Source organism: Portunus trituberculatus, chromosome 50 (genome assembly GCF_017591435.1).
Source record: "Portunus trituberculatus isolate SZX2019 chromosome 50, ASM1759143v1, whole genome shotgun sequence".
In the NCBI taxonomy this organism is placed as follows: domain Eukaryota; kingdom Metazoa; phylum Arthropoda; class Malacostraca; order Decapoda; family Portunidae; genus Portunus; species Portunus trituberculatus.
In genome coordinates this window covers 9673000-9691361 of record NC_059304.1, presented here as the reverse complement: position 1 = coordinate 9691361, position 18362 = coordinate 9673000, and the positions used below count along the sequence as shown (strand labels likewise).

General features: G+C 33.5%; 1 protein-coding gene across 3 annotated transcripts in view; it reads left to right on the top strand.

Annotated features, from left to right (window-relative positions):
• The first annotated feature begins 10074 nt into the window (after positions 1 to 10074).
• LOC123499834 (SPRY domain-containing protein 3-like) overlaps positions 10075 to 18362 on the top strand; it is a 31831-nt gene continuing 23543 nt past the window's right edge. For 2 of the 3 annotated variants that reach the window (XM_045248368.1, XM_045248370.1), the window contains exon 1: positions 10180 to 10494. The gene's annotated coding sequence lies outside the window, so the exon portion shown is untranslated. The other variant, XM_045248369.1, reaches the window with a different exon arrangement.

The window sequence follows — 18362 nt, the reverse complement described above, 5'->3', positions numbered from 1 at the left end:
TTACTTGATTCTGAATAAAAACAAGATTTGCTTTATTACAACTAATATGTTTTAAGATTGAAAAAAAAGTCTGTACACCAACATGAGAAGTGAATTTGTTATTTCTGATCATATATATATATATATATATATATATATATATATATATATATATATATATATATATATATATATTTATATATATATATATTATTTATTTATTTAATTTTTATTAATCAATTGATTTTATTTTATTTAATTTGTTTTATTTATTTTATTTATTTATTTAATTTTTATTAATCAATTGATTTTATTTTATTTATTTATTTATTTTATTTATTTATTTTTTATTTATTTTATTTATTTATTTTTTTTTTTCAGAATAAGACAATTTGTCATTTTCAGGTTAACATCCAGATATCAGTAAATTGACTTTAGCTAAACTATAATTATTTGTACACTGTGTTAGACCAATAAATTTTTAGGAGTAGCATGTTAAACTTCACAACATTTTCAGGTTGAATTTTATACTTTATAGAAAAGCATGCCTAAGCCTGTGTGTATTGTGACTTTTCAGGTGCTCTGTCTGTGTATGAACACTTCAGTCAGCAATAAGATTGTAGATGAGTAACATAACTTTCAAGTAAGGCTACAATTTAACCAGTTAATACATCATAAAATTTTTTATTACAATTTTATATATGAATAGTTGCTTGTATCCATATCCTCACCAGTGAGTCCACCAGTGATATATGAGTACTTATCTTGAAAATCTATCATTGACACTGACCAAGTCCCATTTCTCATATTGAAAGATGATGAATGAAAATGAAAAGTAATTTATATCTGATATTTTTGCCAGGCATCTAGATTGATCTATAACAATTTGCCCATTATTTTTCGTGTAGATTCTGGATGAGTATAAACAGTGAAAAGAAAATGCATATATATATATATATATATATATATATATATATATATATATATATATATATATATATATATATATATATATATATATATATATATATATATACACACACACACACACACACACACACACACACACACACACACACACACACACACACACACACACACACACACACACACACACACAAAGGTTAAAAACAAAAGGACAAGGACAACATTGTCTCTCCAAAGAAAAGTGATGTTTTTAGTGACAGTATCACCAAATCTATTTGAATCTCTTTAGATCGTGTGCTTAATTTGATTTGCAAGTACATGCATAATTTTTGTCACATAGGTTACAGATTCTCATTCTTTATGACAGTGCTGAAAAGATGAAGAAATTAGTTATGTTTATGCATTCATTCATTGATTTATAACTTGATTTTTTGTAAAACTGAAGTGATGGATTGTATAATATCCGTCAAAAGAAATATAGGAGTGGTATGACAACACCTCAGACTAATTAGATATGCTGTTAGGAACTTAAGAAGCTGGAGATTTTCATCATTTTTAGTATAATGATAGTGTGGAATAGACCATTCCTGGTGTTTTTAGTAAGTGCCCATATATGGACAAACTCAGCACACATATATATAAACATAGGAGGGTATATATATATATATATATATATATATATATATATATATATATATATATATATATATATATATATATATATATATATATATATATATGCACACACACACACACAGATAAAGTAGTATAGGTTAAACACAGGATTTTGTGGTCAGCGGTATCAAAACAGTGACACAGTGAATAATTGATATTTATCTTAACTGACTGATGTAAAAGACTCATGACAGACAACTTAGCTTACTGTAATGATATAAAATAGATGATATACTGAGGATTTTGGGTTGTACATTCTTGTTTTCATTAGTATTTTTATGGCTGTACTTTTGGTTCTTGAGCAAAAAATTTATAGCGAATTTATTGGTGTACAAGAGGGTTAAAAGTGATAGAAATTAATCTCATCACATTCATTCTTTTCTTCCATTGATAAAAAGTTATGAATCAGAAATTTTGATTAAAGCTCAATATCTACGAAGCTTTCTTTTACTTGATTGTTGCCATATTGATTTTTCATCAAATAGTATAAATTTAAGGGAATGGAAGGCAGTTTAGCAGAGGGCTATTTGCCAGTCATCCAGTGATGAAGCATTAGTTTTCAACAAATGAATTAATAATATAGTATGATGGGCAAACGTATTTGTTACTGGCTACTTTGGTCATGTACTTGATCCTGGGGCTGTCTGTATAATAGGAAATATGCATAGGTATTATTTTTAGAGTTTTGTATTGGATATTTCATACAAGATAATTGTTTACTTCCATAAGCTCATACAAGGGGAAAGGAAACATTACCATGTAAAAAAATTCATGTAGTAGAACTATACAAGTACAAACTAATTGATACTTTTTTCCTGATCTTGATTCTTTTATTAAAATTATTATTATTATTATTATTATTATGATTGTTGTTGTTGTTATTATTATTTTATCATTATTTTTCACTAATTTTCTTTCCCCTCTTTTTTTCATGCTTTTTCTTATTTTGCTTTTTGCATGCATCAATTATTGATGTTTATTTGTGCATTATTTTCTGTTCTTGATCAACAGCTGGCTTTTGATAGAAGCTCAGACTTCTACAAAAAAAGTAACCCATTCACATAATGTGTTTAGTGAAAATGCAAGGAAAAGAGCATTAGATGTTTCACACTTGAAAACTGTGATAGAATTAAATTATGTTGTATTGTATATCAGCTCCAGTAATGTCCAATGGAGCTTTTGAGGCACAACAACTCTATATCAACGATAAAAATCTGGACATACTTTTGATTAGAACATATAATTGATAGATCCATGATGTGTAAGATGGTAGTTGCATGTTCAGATCATCCATGCATTGCAGTCAGAAGAAGAAAATCAAGAAATGTTTTTTGCTTCCTTCATACAAAAGATTATTACTTACATTTTTTTGTTAATTTTGAATCCATATTGTAACACAGACCAAGTGCTACACTAAACAGTTGCCAAGGCATGCCATAGCGTACAAGTAGATGCATAGGTGCAGTGGTGTATTCTTTGCTTATTTCCAGCCTATTGTGCTTGACTGATGTTGGCATTGCAGGTAACTTAATGACATCTGAGAGGAATAAAGGTATTTTTTATTTTCTAGGGTGAGAAGAAATTACTAATTCATGAGAAGTGTATCAAACTGACACTTCATGAATTGCAGAACATGCAAAGGAACACTGAGGCAAATTTTACACTTAGGCAGCCATTCCTTAGTCATAAAATGTGTTTCAAGGTCTGGTGATCCATGATATATTTTCGCTGCCCAGAAGTCATTGCACAGTGTTTAGAATATCAATTTCTTTTTATAATTTCTACCAAGTTTTTCTATAACTTTTACTTTATAGGGCTTTAGGGTAATTAAGTGGTGATAGACTTTAAGATAGGTTATATCATCTCTTGGCAACATTTATAATGTAGTATTATATACAGTTCCCATCACCTTTACCAGTACTTTCAGTACTAGTATAATAGGAGGATTGTAGACCATCAGTGTCTGTAGGTCTACTTTCCAAAAGCATGATGCAGTGATGATAAATACATGTAGCAGCAGCTTGCTTCAATGCATAGACCATTCACTGACATTACTCAAAGTTATCAAGGCATAAAATGGATAAATTGCTTTTTCCCTGTTAGGCTTAGTAATTTTTTTACATAAACGTAAATTTAGGTGCAGTTGCCATGGGTTCATACAAGCTATATTTCGGCATGTAAAGCTAAATTGCCAGTTAACATCAGTAAGTTAGATGAACAGTTTATGCAGATATCATACTAATCAGTGAAGACATAACATCTGTAGATCCTGGTGTTCTACTACCCTCATCAAAGTCTCGCAGGCAATACCTAGGTAGATAACCAGTCAAGAAGACATTGGTGGTAACTTCCATGAGCTATAGATGAAACTTTTATTTCACTTTTCACAATTTAGAGTCCTGCTTCAAGTAAACTGGAGTTTTGGATATTTGCAAAGCTATATTGGTAGGAGTGTATGCTTATATGATGGGAAGGAAAGTAATTCTTCAGTTTTATAGAATATTTTGATAGTTTTACTGCGCATGCACTTTTCTCAGTTGACTATTTATTACTCAATTATGTATTTGAAAATTCTTATAGAGGGAGATAGAAAGGCCTATTACTGGAAAGAACTGTAAGATATTATTGAAATAGAAACCTTGTATATTGCTTCAATTCTTGAGGATAGCTTGGGGATTGTGGCTGAGCTAGTGATATTCTCTGAGAAGGAGTCATGGTGCCTAGTATACTACCAATAGTTTGCATCTGCATACAGAGATAGTAAATAATAATTATGTTGAGGTTTGAGAAAAATTATTTGAGTACAGGAAGGTATGAGCTACAAAGAAATGTAAGAAAATGAGTGAAGAATAAATATTGAAAGATGTGATTTAAGGAGAAATTGTACAGGAGGATATGTGTGGAGAAAGTACAGTATTTCATAGACTGAACAAGACCTTAGGTGATCTTTAGAACAGATGTGTTTGACTTACTACACCAAAATTAAGGTTATTACTGTTTTAGGTGACATCATTCTAAGTGCATGATATTTTGTTTATTTTTTATCTGTTTACTTGTTTGTTTGTTTACTTGTTTACTTATTTATTTTATTATTATTATTATTATTGTTATTGTTATTGTTATTGTTATTGTTATTATCATTATTATTTTTATTACTATTATTATTATTATTACTGTTATTGTTATTATTATTATTGTTATTATTATTATCATTATTATTATTATTATTATTATTATTATTATTATTATCATTTCATTTTTGTTTTTCAGTTTTTATTTTATTAATTTATATTGTATGATTGTATTTTTTTAAGAAACAAAAATGAAATTGCAGAAAAGTAAACCACTAAGCCATGCCTCAAACATCTCATGGTCAGTAATTACTTACTTTGTTTTTAGTTATGAATGTCAGAGCTTACATGACACTGTATGAACAAAAGTATGGGTGATAAACAAATTTGACAAGACAAAACAACAGGCTTGAAGAAGATATTCCACTAAGTGAGCTTCTGCAGTCCTTGGCAAGTAGGGAAATTAGGCTTTTGTGATTTAATTCCTTTCATACCAACTGTCTGGTTTGTTTCTTTATGTTCTTACAGTGCTAAATTCCCTGTATATTTGCATTTAATAACTCTGTGGCAGAAAGTATATTTTAAAAATTCATATTCAGTATACTAATATGTAGGTAGTACATATAACTATTTAAGTAAACTTTATTACAGAAGACTGCTGTGAAGCCTTGTATGGAAGATAAGTTAGAGACATCCTTGAAGGTGAATATTAGGTATTTGTAGAATGATGAAGTGATATTTTATGTGAATTTTGTTATGTTTAAGCTTCTAGAATTTTTTCTTCCATAAAAGGTATATTTTGCTGCCAGATGTACTAATTCTAAATAGCAGCAAATTCCATGTTTTGCAGCTGACATGAAACTCTCTTTAGTATATAATGTATTCCTACTTAAAGGACTTACAGATATTGTACTGGGATAGTATCAACTCCTGTCACAGGCAAACCTTAACCAATCAGGCAGATAATCTGTCGTAATTTGAAAGGGTGACAATTTCTGAAATTTATAACGATTTTGTAAGCTGTTGATATTCATATGTAGCTTTATCCAGGTCCTCTTCTTCATTGACAGTACTATCCAATATGAGGAATGAGGACTAGACCTGATGAGTATCTGTTAGAGATCCCCTTATATACTCATGTCACACAACAAAGTACAATGTAGCATTGTGATAGTTTTCTGATAATGCCTCCTAAAGCTCTTGACAAGCTCATGGCATCTTAAAGTGGACCTCTCCTGAGATTGGTGTAAATGCTACATACCTCCACTGTGTAATTAACTGTAGTGATACATTTATGTTTCTTGATAGCTCAGAACCAGTTGCAAGAGTTTCAAATACTTTGCCTTGACAATTTTCTTTACTGAAAGTATCCTTATTTTCATGGATACAGATCAAAGCCAGTTAGATATATTTTTATTTCAATTTAGACCAATCAGGGTGACATTAAATTTAAAGCTTACAAAATATGCCTCTTAATGATTCATTGAATTGCCAATCTTGTCTATTGTAAACAGTGAATGACATGTGTAGTAAAATGAAAGTTGCAAAAAAAAAAATAATAATAATAAGCCAATCTGTGAACCAATATTTAGCTACAAATTATTTTTTTTCTTCTTGCATGTTCTGATAAGAAAAAAATCTGTCTGTATATCAGCTGTGGTACATATAAGATCACTTTAAGGTCCCTGTTTTAGAATTTGTGAAGGCCACAACATTTCATACATTCGTGAAGGCCACAGCATTATATATATATATATATATATATATATATATATATATATATATATATATATATATATATATATATATATATATATATATATATATATATATATATATATATGGTGTTAAGTTTATCTGTTTGATTTAGGAAACATCAAGATGAGGAATGTGTTTCATATTTTTGTGAGATGTAGCACATATTGACATAATGGAAGGAAACGGTTTATCTTTTTTTTTTTTTTTTTTTTTTTTTTTTTTTCTCTCTTCTTCTTCCTCCCTGAACACACTGTACAAACTGTTTATTTTGAATTGTGGCCGTACTATAATACATGTGGTTTATCTTTCTGGAAGGCAAAGCTTGAATACTGTATTCATGGATACTGGTGGATTTCCTTTTATACCATGAAGCCTGATGAATTATATGAAAAAAGTGAATTAAATAATGATAATTTTCTCAATTAATATGAAATATTTAATGATAATGTGTTGCATTTTCATGGACACGTATTTGAGTAATGTGCACTAATAATGCACTCCTTGCAGGTGCCATATCAAGGTATTTATGATAATTTGTTATTTTTATGATCATTCATTTTAATCATAACAAACTTACAGGTTTTAAAAGCACTTAAATGATGTATAAAAATCCATGTCTGAAGAACAGAAAGATATTGAAGTAAAGTGAAATGTTAATACTAAGACTGAAAAATAAGGATTGTGAAGCAGTACATAGAAGCTTATCTTCTGGGTTATTGGACAAAACACTTTGTCATCCTTCAGTGATTAGAAATGGTAATGGTCCTAATGGGCATACATACTGTATATGGATTCACAATTATACTTCATTTCTGACAAACTGCAGGTTTAGACTTTAAGGTATAGCATATTGTTTTAGAAAGGCTTTTTGAAAAATGTACTACATTAATTTTTCTCTTATTCAGAATAACACTGTAATATTTAGATATGAAACGATATTTTGATATATCTGGTGTTAATCAGCTGGCTGAATTTTGAGAAAACTTCACCAGGTGTTGTTAGCATTGTGGCTCATGTATTAATACTCATGTGTTGTGGAATGAGGTACATGTCTACCCTCCAACTGCGAGGGATGCCTTTTCACCTCATTAATTGATGAACCACATTACATGGGGGACTCAGGCCATTTGAAAGGAATGAGTATATTTGATGCCAATACTAAAACCAAGAATGACAATTTCAAACAGAAAGATTCCAGGACCTGTTCTGAAATATTTTCTGCATTGTGTGTGTGTGTGTGTGTGTGTGTGTGTGTGTGTGTAATTCACTGTTTGATCTGCTGCAGTCTCTGACGAGACAGCCAGACGTTACCCTACGGAACGAGCTCAGAGCTCATTATTTCCGATCTTGGGATAGGTCTGAGACCAGGCACACACCACACACCGGGACAACAAGGTCACAACTCCTCGATTTACATCCCGTACCTACTCACTGCTAGGTGAACAGGGGCTACACGTGTAAGGAGCCACACCCAAATATCTCCACCCGGCCGGGGAATCGAACCCCGGTCATCTGGCTTGTGAAGCCAGCGCTCTATCCACTGAGCTACCGGGCCGTGTGTGTGTGTGCGCATGCATGTATGTGTTAATGCATGTACTAGCTTATGTGACTATTCTGAACATAACTATTAATATAATCAGTATATAGTTAACACTAATATCCAGAGAAGGAGCTAAAAGACAAAGAAAATTTGTCATTTGGAAGTAGTTTATCAATCATTTACATCATGTGTCATGTGCTTGACATCTGGAAATTTTAGTGGTTCCAGACCTCATTTGGTGCTCATAGATTAAAACTAAGAAGAAAGTGTGAGAAAAGGATATTGCATTTTGAAAATTGCACAAGCTGAAGTACAATTTGCTTATCATTCTGGATAAGAGAAAAATTACTGTAAAGAATGTGTTTAGAAATATATGTAACTATTAATTAATTGACATTTCATACAAGGCAGCAACTCTAATTATATTTGAGGCTGAACGCAATGCTTCTCTGTAAGTTATGAGTAATTCTATTTCAGACTTCTGTAGTGTATACAAAGAACTGTCTCCATAGGAAATGTGTGAGCCGATTATTGAAAATGTAAAGTCATATTGCAAAGTAATTATATAGTATTTCATTAGTGGTACTTGTTATCAGTAGTTCACAAGGGTGAATGATGTTCTTTGTATCATCCTCAGGTTGACAGAAGCCCTTGTGAGCTTGCTGTGGGGTGTTGATTGAGACTCATAGAATAAGAAACACCAAGCCAGGACCACATGTTTACTGTGTCACAAAATTACAATTACATCTTATGAAAATGAAGTGCTATTTAGTCTCCATCACCCAGGCAGCACTGAATTACTTTGCTAGCATAGGCTGCAGCTGTGTTCACCAAACGTGTCTGTTGTTTGTCACTTTGATGGTAATCAGACATCATCCTCAGTAGATTTAGAGGCAAATAACCTTAGCTTTTTATATGACTAATTATTTATTATCAGCTGTACTGATGTGTTTTGTGGCACTGATTTCTGGTTCTCAGTGTTGTCAAATATTCTGTGAGTTGTTTCCCAGGGAAGCAAATATTTTACTTGCAATTTTTTTTTTTTTTTCTTTTCTTCCTTATGTATGGCAAAGTGTAGAAACACTGCAGTAAGTCTTTGTCAGAACATTTATGGTAGTGAACAAATGTTGAAATATACATGTATCACAATTCTGTCTGAAGTTTGACTGCCATTTGTTTGCCAAAAGATATTTCATGTATACTACCAGCATTGGTCCTCCACAATTGTACGTACAACTTATAAATGTATCTTTCTCATTTTTTGAGGTATCCCTTGATCCCCAAAACTAGTTCAGTATTTGTTACTTGTTCAAAGAACCAGTATTAGGAGGCAGAGTGAGGGTATGGAGACCCAAACCCCTAGATAAGTAGTGCCACCAATTGACACTAGACCATGAGCAGCATTCAGGATTGAGTGGTTGTTGCGTATGGTGTCGTAGTGCACAGACTTAAATTGAGCAGTAGCTACAAGACCCAGTAAAGTAGGTAACAGTTTTACTGTGTGCTGTGTTACCTGAAGGCTGGAGCCTGGAATCATGGGTGGAAAGCAGTGAAGTCAAGTACATTACTATCCAATTGGCTAGGGGATGTGACTTGTTTAGCTTGCAGAGAACTAAGGCTAAAAGTTAAAACATTTAAGGAATTCAGAGGGATGATTTACATCCGATCATTTATTTATCTTATTTATTTTTGCATGGGCTGGATTGGTTGCACAGATTGCATTGGTTGCGTCGGTATGGGTTGCATATATATATATATATATATATATATATATATATATATATATATATATATATATATATATATATATATATATATATATATATATATATATATATATATATATATATATATATATATATATATATATATATATATATATATATATATATATATATATATATATATATATATATATATATATATATATATATATATATATATATATATATATATATATATATATATATATATATATATATGTGTGTGTGTGTGTGTGTGTGTGTGTGTGTGTGTGTGTGTGTGTGTATATATAAACAGTTTGCAGTTTTTTTTTTTTTATTTATTATCAATGCGCATTCAATCAGTCAATTTTAAACAAAATCTCATCGTGGAGTAGTAGGGGAGAAAATCAGCTGTTGAAATGTAAACAAAAGTCGCTGCCAAAATTTCCGACACGATGTATTGACACCCATAAACTATCCTTTGTATTTTCAAGGTGAGAGCATGAAAGGATGGTCAGAATAGTGAGGTACGAGTTGATTTGATGTTATATTTAGTCTTGAAATGCGAGTTTAGTGGTGTATAGGAGAGAGCAAGCAGGGACAAGGCTATGGGAGGCGCCTGCGCAGTACTTATTCACACCCACCGCTTCGATCTCGTTGAGTTGCATTGTTTGCTGAGGTTTAAGGTGGACATATGTAAGGTAGACTACAGTAGATGTGAATAGGTATAGTGTTTATAATCAGAACTTCACCACGACGCCTTCACCGCACCATGACATCAGCTGTCTCCTAACATAGGTACCACGGGACGTTTGTGGCGGTAAGTTGTTGGGGGTGTCGCGGCGCCCGGGAGGAGGTTGCGTTTGTGTTGATATATGATATCAGGCCAGCTTTGTTAACGAAATTAGAATGTATGCATTAATACATTTATTTAATGGACTTACTTCAGCCTTTATACCTTCCAGCCCGCACAGTACACAACTGCACAATGCACAGTACATTGCTTGTAAAAAAAAAAAAAAAAAAACTTAATTTTTTGTTAGTGCAGTTCAGTGCAGAAGTATAACACTAATGTTTAAAAAATAAATTTTCAAATTATATGGTATGCATTTTTTCATATTTAAAAAAAAAGTTTTATTTGAAAAATGTTTTAAGAAACAGTGCTATTTAGTATGGAGAGGTTTCCAGGGAGTGCAAACCTCCAACTCAGAAATGGTATTTCCAGCTTCATGTGATAGCCTTTGGGTCCTTAGAATTATTAATGTAACCTTGGCCACAAATGGAGAATTTTGGAGTCAGGCTGTCTGAATACATGGCCTGCCAATATGCCAATATGCATATTTCTGCAGTGTTGCCTGATTTGGTGAACAAAGATACTGACCCACTGTATAGTTGTACTAGCTGGCAGAGCTGAGTGTTGCAGCACTGAGTTGTGTATTTGCCACACCTTGAATTTCAAAGTTGCAAAGTTGGAAGTCCCAAATGTTTTGAAAAGTCAGACTAAGCAAAATAACTGCCAATTTTCCTCAACATTGGATGGGAACAAAGATGACTTTTTAAAAAGAAATTGTTGCAGCTGGAGGAGAAAATGGGCCAAGAGGACATGGAGGAGAAGGAGGACGACATGTAGATATTAGTTTAGGCTGTGTTTTAACAAAAAAAATTAAATAAATATTTATAAATGTTTTTCTCTGCCTTATAAAATTGTGTTTCTTTTATCTTACTGAAATTTACTTTGTAATTTAGTAGAGTCACAGTAGAAAAATAGTTGCAAGTTGCACTTTGTGGGCAAAAAATGGAATCATAAAGTTGCAGTCGCTCCAGATCTGGCGGCAAAAGTTGCAAAGTCAAAGTCGTACCTGAGAAAATTAAAGTCACACCCAGCTCTGCAATCTGGTAACCTCTCTTATCCAAGATGGCAGTATTCTTACAAGCCCACTAGCCCAGTAGGGTAACTGCAACATAAATGCATTATTGGCTACTCATACTGACAGGTTACCAGACTGGAACTCAAAAATTTCACATGTGTCTAACCATGTGCATGTTGCCTAGCAGGAAAACTGTTGTCTCTCCCTGGATTCCTTCATAGGTAAAAACAGTGTTCTTTTAGTGGCAGAAATCAAAATGATAATTCTCTCTGTAATAAAAAGAAACTAAACATTGGTATAGAATATTAGTTTATTAGAATTACTGTTACTAACATTCAAATGCTGGAATTTATTTGAGTATCTTCATACTCCATTACTATCATCTTTGTTTTTATTATTATTATTATTATTGTTATTGTTATTATTATTATGTATTATTATTATTATTATTATTATTATTATTATTATTATTATTATTATTATTATTACTACTCTAATTATTATTATTATTATTATTATTATTATTATTATTATTATTATTATTATTATTATTATTACTACTACTACTATTATTATTGTTATTGTTACCAATATCATCATTGTTGATGTTCTGTCTGATAAAGTACAGTGCTGTGTCTTGAGCATAAATAGTATTCACTGAAAAAGATCTCTCTCTCTCTCTCTCTCTCTCTCTCTCTCTCTCTCTCTCTCTCTCTCTCTCTCTCTCTCTCTCTCTCTCTCTCTCTCTCTCTCTCTCTCTCTCTCTGATGGTAAAAAGTATTACAGTTTGTGTGAATGCCCCTTAACCTAACATACTACCTAACTTCTCTAGCACCTGCAGTGAGCCTTAACACCACCTGCTTGGACAATAACCTCTCCACACCGGCCCACAGGCTATGATGGTATTCTTTTTCCTACTTACTCATCATCTTTCGGCATTGCCTTTTTTGCTTCTTATTTATTTTTGCATATGATTGGCAATTTAAGCCACTATCATGAGCATCTATAGTACCCACCTAAATCTATTGCAGTGACTGAATGCAAGATAAGTGAGGTATTGTGATATGTTGTACCTAGCAGTTTGAACGGCAGAAAACTCATGTTGATGTTAGCAAAGAAATACTGTACCTGGTGACTAGTTTGATGCTTGTCATCAAATATAGGCTTATGATTACCTTGATGTTTTATATTAATACAAGGCAATTTATATGGTTATGGTCTTTGGTGTATAGATAGCAGAATGACATAATAGACAATGGATAGTAAAGATGTTGTAAGTTTTAGTTTCATAACTTGAGCGTGCTGTTTTCTCACGATTTAATGAATATTTGTTCTGTAAGCTCATTAAATGCATGCCTGTCTTATTGCATTACATAAACCATTTATTGTTCAATTTCCATACTGTCATCTTTTTAGCATGAGAATTAAGCTAATTCAGTAATCATGGATCTTTCTAAATAGTGAAAATGGTGAAACAGGATAGCCTCTTATCTTTTTTTATTTCCAGTGAGTTATTAGATTACTAAACTTTGTTTGTTGAATCTGTTTCTGAATATATATATATATATATATATATATATATATATATATATATATATATATATATATATATATATGTGTGTGTGTGTGTGTGTGTGTGTGTGTGCATATGTGCGTGTGTGTATACACACACACACACACTGCGTAGTGTAGTGGTTAGCACGCTCGACTCACAATCGAGAGGGCCGGGTTCGAGTCCCGGGGCGGCGAGGCAAATGGGCAAGCCTCTTAATGTGTGGCCCCTGTTCACCTAGCAGTAAATAGGTACGGGATGTAACTTGAGGGGTTGTGGCCTCACTTTCCCGGTGTGTGGAGTGTGTTGTGGTCTCAGTCCTACCCAAAGATTGGTCTATGAGCTCTAAGCTCGCTCCGTAATGGGAAAGACTGGCTGGGTGACCAGCAGGCGAAAGTGGTGAATTACACACACACACACACACACACACACACACACACACACACACACACACACACACACACACACACACACACACACACACAACCGCAAAGATGTATTGAGACGTGGAACAGTTTAAATGAAGAAGTAGTGTCTGCAACGAGTGTGCATACTTTTAAAGTAAGATTGGATAAGTGTAGATATGGAGACGGGGCCACACGAGCATAAAGCCCAGGCCCTGTAAAACTACAACTAGGTAAATACAACTAGGTAAATACACACACACACGTGACATTAGAAATGCAAATTCAGGAGGATGGTGAGAAGTTACAGAGAGGACTATAAAGGAGAGAGATTAAATTATGCAAGAGCGGATTTTGAAAAATTAAGGATCTATTTTGCTGATATTGAGTGAAGTAATATGTACAGAAAGACAGTGCAAGGGAAATATGACATATTCTCACAGAAATATAATGGAGGAGTAAAAAGGTTTGTACCTGTTTATAGAGTTCGGAAAAAAATACATGCTTGGTACAATGCTAGATGCTTACAACCAAAAAAGGCAAAAGATAAGCATGGAAGAAACTCATAAAACAGGGAAATAACTATAACAGACAGCAGTACGAAGATGCCAGAAATTAATATATTAGAGTAAAGAGAGAGGAAGAAAGAAACTTTGAGAAAGATATAGTGAATAAAAGCAAAGATGAATCCAAACTTTTCTAAAAGTTTATAAACGGCAAAACAAAGAAGGAAACAATTTTAAAAAATAATTAAAGAAGGGAAGACATACCAAACCGAGAAGGAAATGTGTGAAATAACGAATGAGAGCTTCAAAACGGTATTCACTGCAGAAGATGATTTCACAGAACCTAGTAGTGGGATTGCCAAGGATTACAGGAGATCGCAGTGCACAAAGAGGATATTGGAAGATTATTGGATAAGTTGGAAGTCAGAAAAGCAATGGGGCCAAATGATGCATCAGGCTGGGTGTTAAAAGAATGTAAAGAGCAACTACTGGATCCAATTTGGGAAATATTTACAAGTTCAATAAATGAAGGGAAAGTTCCACTAGAATGAAAGAGAGCCAACGTAATACCGATATTTAAAGGAGGAAAGGCAAGTGAACCACTAATTTACAGACCAGTGTCACTTACAAGTGTCTTAGGGAAGTTATGTGAAATAATTATCAAAGAAAATGGATTAAGTTTCTAGAAGAGTAGCAAATCATATCAAACAGACAATTTGGGTTCAGGACAGGGCGGTCATGTGTATCAAACTTATTAAGCTTCTACTCGAGAGTTATTGCAGGACTTGAAAACAGAGATGGATGGGTAGACACAGTATACCTGGATATTAAAAAGGCTTTTGATAAAGCCCCTCATGGAAGACTACTTTGGAAACTAGAGAACATAGGAGGACTGCGAGAAGAGATTATTTGAAGGATAGGAAAATGAGAACTGTGATCAGAGATACATACTCAACTTTGGGTAAAGTAACTAGCGGATTGCCACAAGGGTCAGTGTTAGCCTTCATTATGTTTCAGATTTGTGTAAATGACATTCACATTGGGATAAACAGTTATATAGATTTATTCGCTGATGATGCAAAGCTGCTAAGAGTTATCAAAACTGGAGAGGACTTTGCTGTTGCACGATCCTCTCCATAGGAAGTGGAAATTGGAGTTTAATGCCAAGAAATGTCACATAATGGAACTAGGAAAGAGTAAGAGAAGACTGTTATGGAACTATTTGATAGGAGAGGAACAAATAATAAAGACTTAAGAGAAAAATATCTTGGAGTGATCATACAGGAAAATTTGAGCCCTGAAAAACACATAAGCAAGATATTTGGACTATCATATAAAATGTTGACTAATATAAGAGTGGCATTTCATTACATGGATAAAGATATGATGAAAAAAATCATCACAAGCATGATGCGCCCAAGGCTGGAATATACAGCAGTGGTATGGTCTCTGAGCTCTAAAAAGGTTATAAGAAAATTGGAAAGGATACAGAAGGTTGCTACAAAGATGGTGCCGGAACTAAAGGATCTCACATATGAAGAACGACTGAAGGAAATGGGACTGCCAACCTTACAAGATAGAAGAGAACATGGGGACCTAATAACAATGTATAAGATAGTAAATGATATTGAAAAGATTTGGTGCTGTTGACAGAAGAAGATGGAAGGACAAGATGACATGAAAAGAAGATCAGGATGAGGCAGTGTGTGAAGGATATTGGAAAATACAGTTTTCCACACAGAACGGTGGATAATGAAGTTGTTACAGCACATAATATGCATAACTTTAAGGAAAATTAGATAAATAGAGATGTGGAGACAGGACACTATGAGTCCCGCTCGAATCCTGTACAATATAACTAGGTAAGTAAATACACACACACACACACACTTATTTTTGGAAATATACAAAACAGGAGTCAGGGAATATGTCCCGAAATATAGACCTAAAGAAGAAGGAAAGAAAGATTGGTTTAATGCAAGGTGTGCTAGGGCAAAGGAGAAAAGAGATGGAGCATGGAAAAGGTGGAGGAGAAATAGAAATCCAGCAAATAAGGAAAACTTTAAGGCAGCGAGAAATGAATATTTTAAGGTGAGGAAGGAAGAGGAAAAGAACTTCGAAAAGGACATTGTCGAAAAATGTAAGGAGCAACCAAAATTGTTCTATAGATTCATAAATGGAAAAATTAGGCAAAAAGAAACAATAGAAAGGTTAAAAGGAGAGAACAGGATGGTGGAAGACCCAAAAGTATGGCAGAACTATTAAATAAAAAATTCCAGGAGGTCTTTACTAAGGAATCCAAATTTGAAAGGCCACAGGGTAATAGAGAGACAATCTATATGAAAGAGATTAAAGTAACCAAGCTTTAAATAAAAGAGTTAATGAAGGAACTGGATGAAGAGAAAGCAATGGGACCAGATGAAGTCTCAGGCAGAATACTGAAAAAATGTAGGGAAGAACTAGCAAGTCCTATATACATCATAAAATGCTCAATAGAAAATGGAACGGTACCAGTAGAATGGAAAAGACCTGAGGTGGTTCCCATATATAAGAGCGGAAGGAAGGAAGAACCTTTAAATTACAGACCGGTATCACTAACTAGTGTAATATGCAAGATGTGTGAAACAGTAATAAGGAAACAATGGATCGAGTTCCTTGAAGACAACAAATTAATATCAAATAGCCAATTTGGTTTTAGAAAAAAGACGGTCGTGTGTAACTAATTTATTGAGTTTCTATTCTAGAATAGTTGATAGAGTACAAGAGAGAAAGGGATGGGTTGACTGTATTTATTTGGATTTAAAAAAGACATTTGACAAAGTGCCACATGCAAGATTACTATGGAAGTTAGAGGAGAAGGGTGGCTTAAAAGGAAGCACATTGAGATGGATAGAAAATTATTTGAGGGGGAAAGAAATAAGGACGGTAGTTAAAGATATGAAGTCGAAGTGGAGAGCAGTAGAAAGCGGAGTGCCACAGGGGTCAGTATTGGCACCAATACTTTTCCTCATTTATATTAACGACATGCCAGAAGGAGTGAACAGCTACATAAATCTGTTTGCAGATGATATGAAACTGTGCAGAGTTATAAAGCAAAAGAGGATTGTGAAATACTGCAAGAAGACCTAAATAAGATCTGGGAATGGAGTAAAAGTGGGAAATGGAATTCAATGTGAACAAAAGCCATGTCATGGAAATGGGAAAGAGTGAAAGACGACCTGTGGGAATCTATAAGATGGGAGATGGAGTAGAACTGGAGAAAGTTAAAAGGAAAAGGACTTAGGAGTGACAATGGAAGAAAACAATCAACCAGTAAGCCATATTGATAGAATTTTTAGAGAAACATATAATTTGCTAAGGAATATTGGAGTAGCATTTCACTACATGGACAAAGAAATGATGAAGAAATTGATAAGTACTATAATAAGACCCAGATTGGAATATGCAGGAGTAGTGTGGACCCCTCATAAAAAGAAACACATAAGGAAATTGGAGAGGCTACAAAAAATGGCTACAAGAATGGTTCCAGAATTTGAAGGGATGACATATGAGGAGAGACTAAAGACTATGGATCTACCAACCCTGGAACAAGGAAGGGAGAGAGGAGACCTGATACAAGTTTATAAATTGATCAACGGAATGGACCAAGTGGATAATGAGAACCTGATCCTGAGAGAAGAATATGACATCCGAAGCACAAGATCGCATAGTAAAAAGCTGAGAAAAGGAAGATGTCTGAGAGATATTAAAAAACATAGTTTCCCGCAGAGATGTATTGAGACGTGGAACAGTTTAAATGAAGAAGTAGCGTCTGCAACGAGTGTGCATACTTTTAAAGTAAGATTGGATAAGTATAGATATGGAGACGGGGCCACACGAGCATAAAGCCTAGGCCCTGTAAAACTACAACTAGGTAAATACACACACACACACACTGAGCCATTAAATTACAGACCGGTGTCATTTACAAATGTGGTGAAGATATTTGAAATTGTTATCAAAGTAAAATGGGTTAAATATCTGGAAGAAAAACAAGTTATATTGAAAAGCAATTTGGGTTCAGGACAGGAAGGTCATGTATGTCAAATTTATTAATTTTGTACTTAAGAGTAGTGGAAGGACTGGAGAGCAGATATGGATGGGTGGACACTTGTGTACCTAGACATAAAAAAGGCTTTTGATAAAGTCCCTCATAATAAACTACTTTGGAAATTAGAGAACATAGGAGGACTGAAAGGAATAATATTAGATTTGATAAGGGATTACTTGAAGAACAGAGAGATGAGAACTGTGATCAGGGATACATACTCATCCTGGAATAAAGTATCAAGTGGAGTGCCACAGGGGTCAGTGTTAGC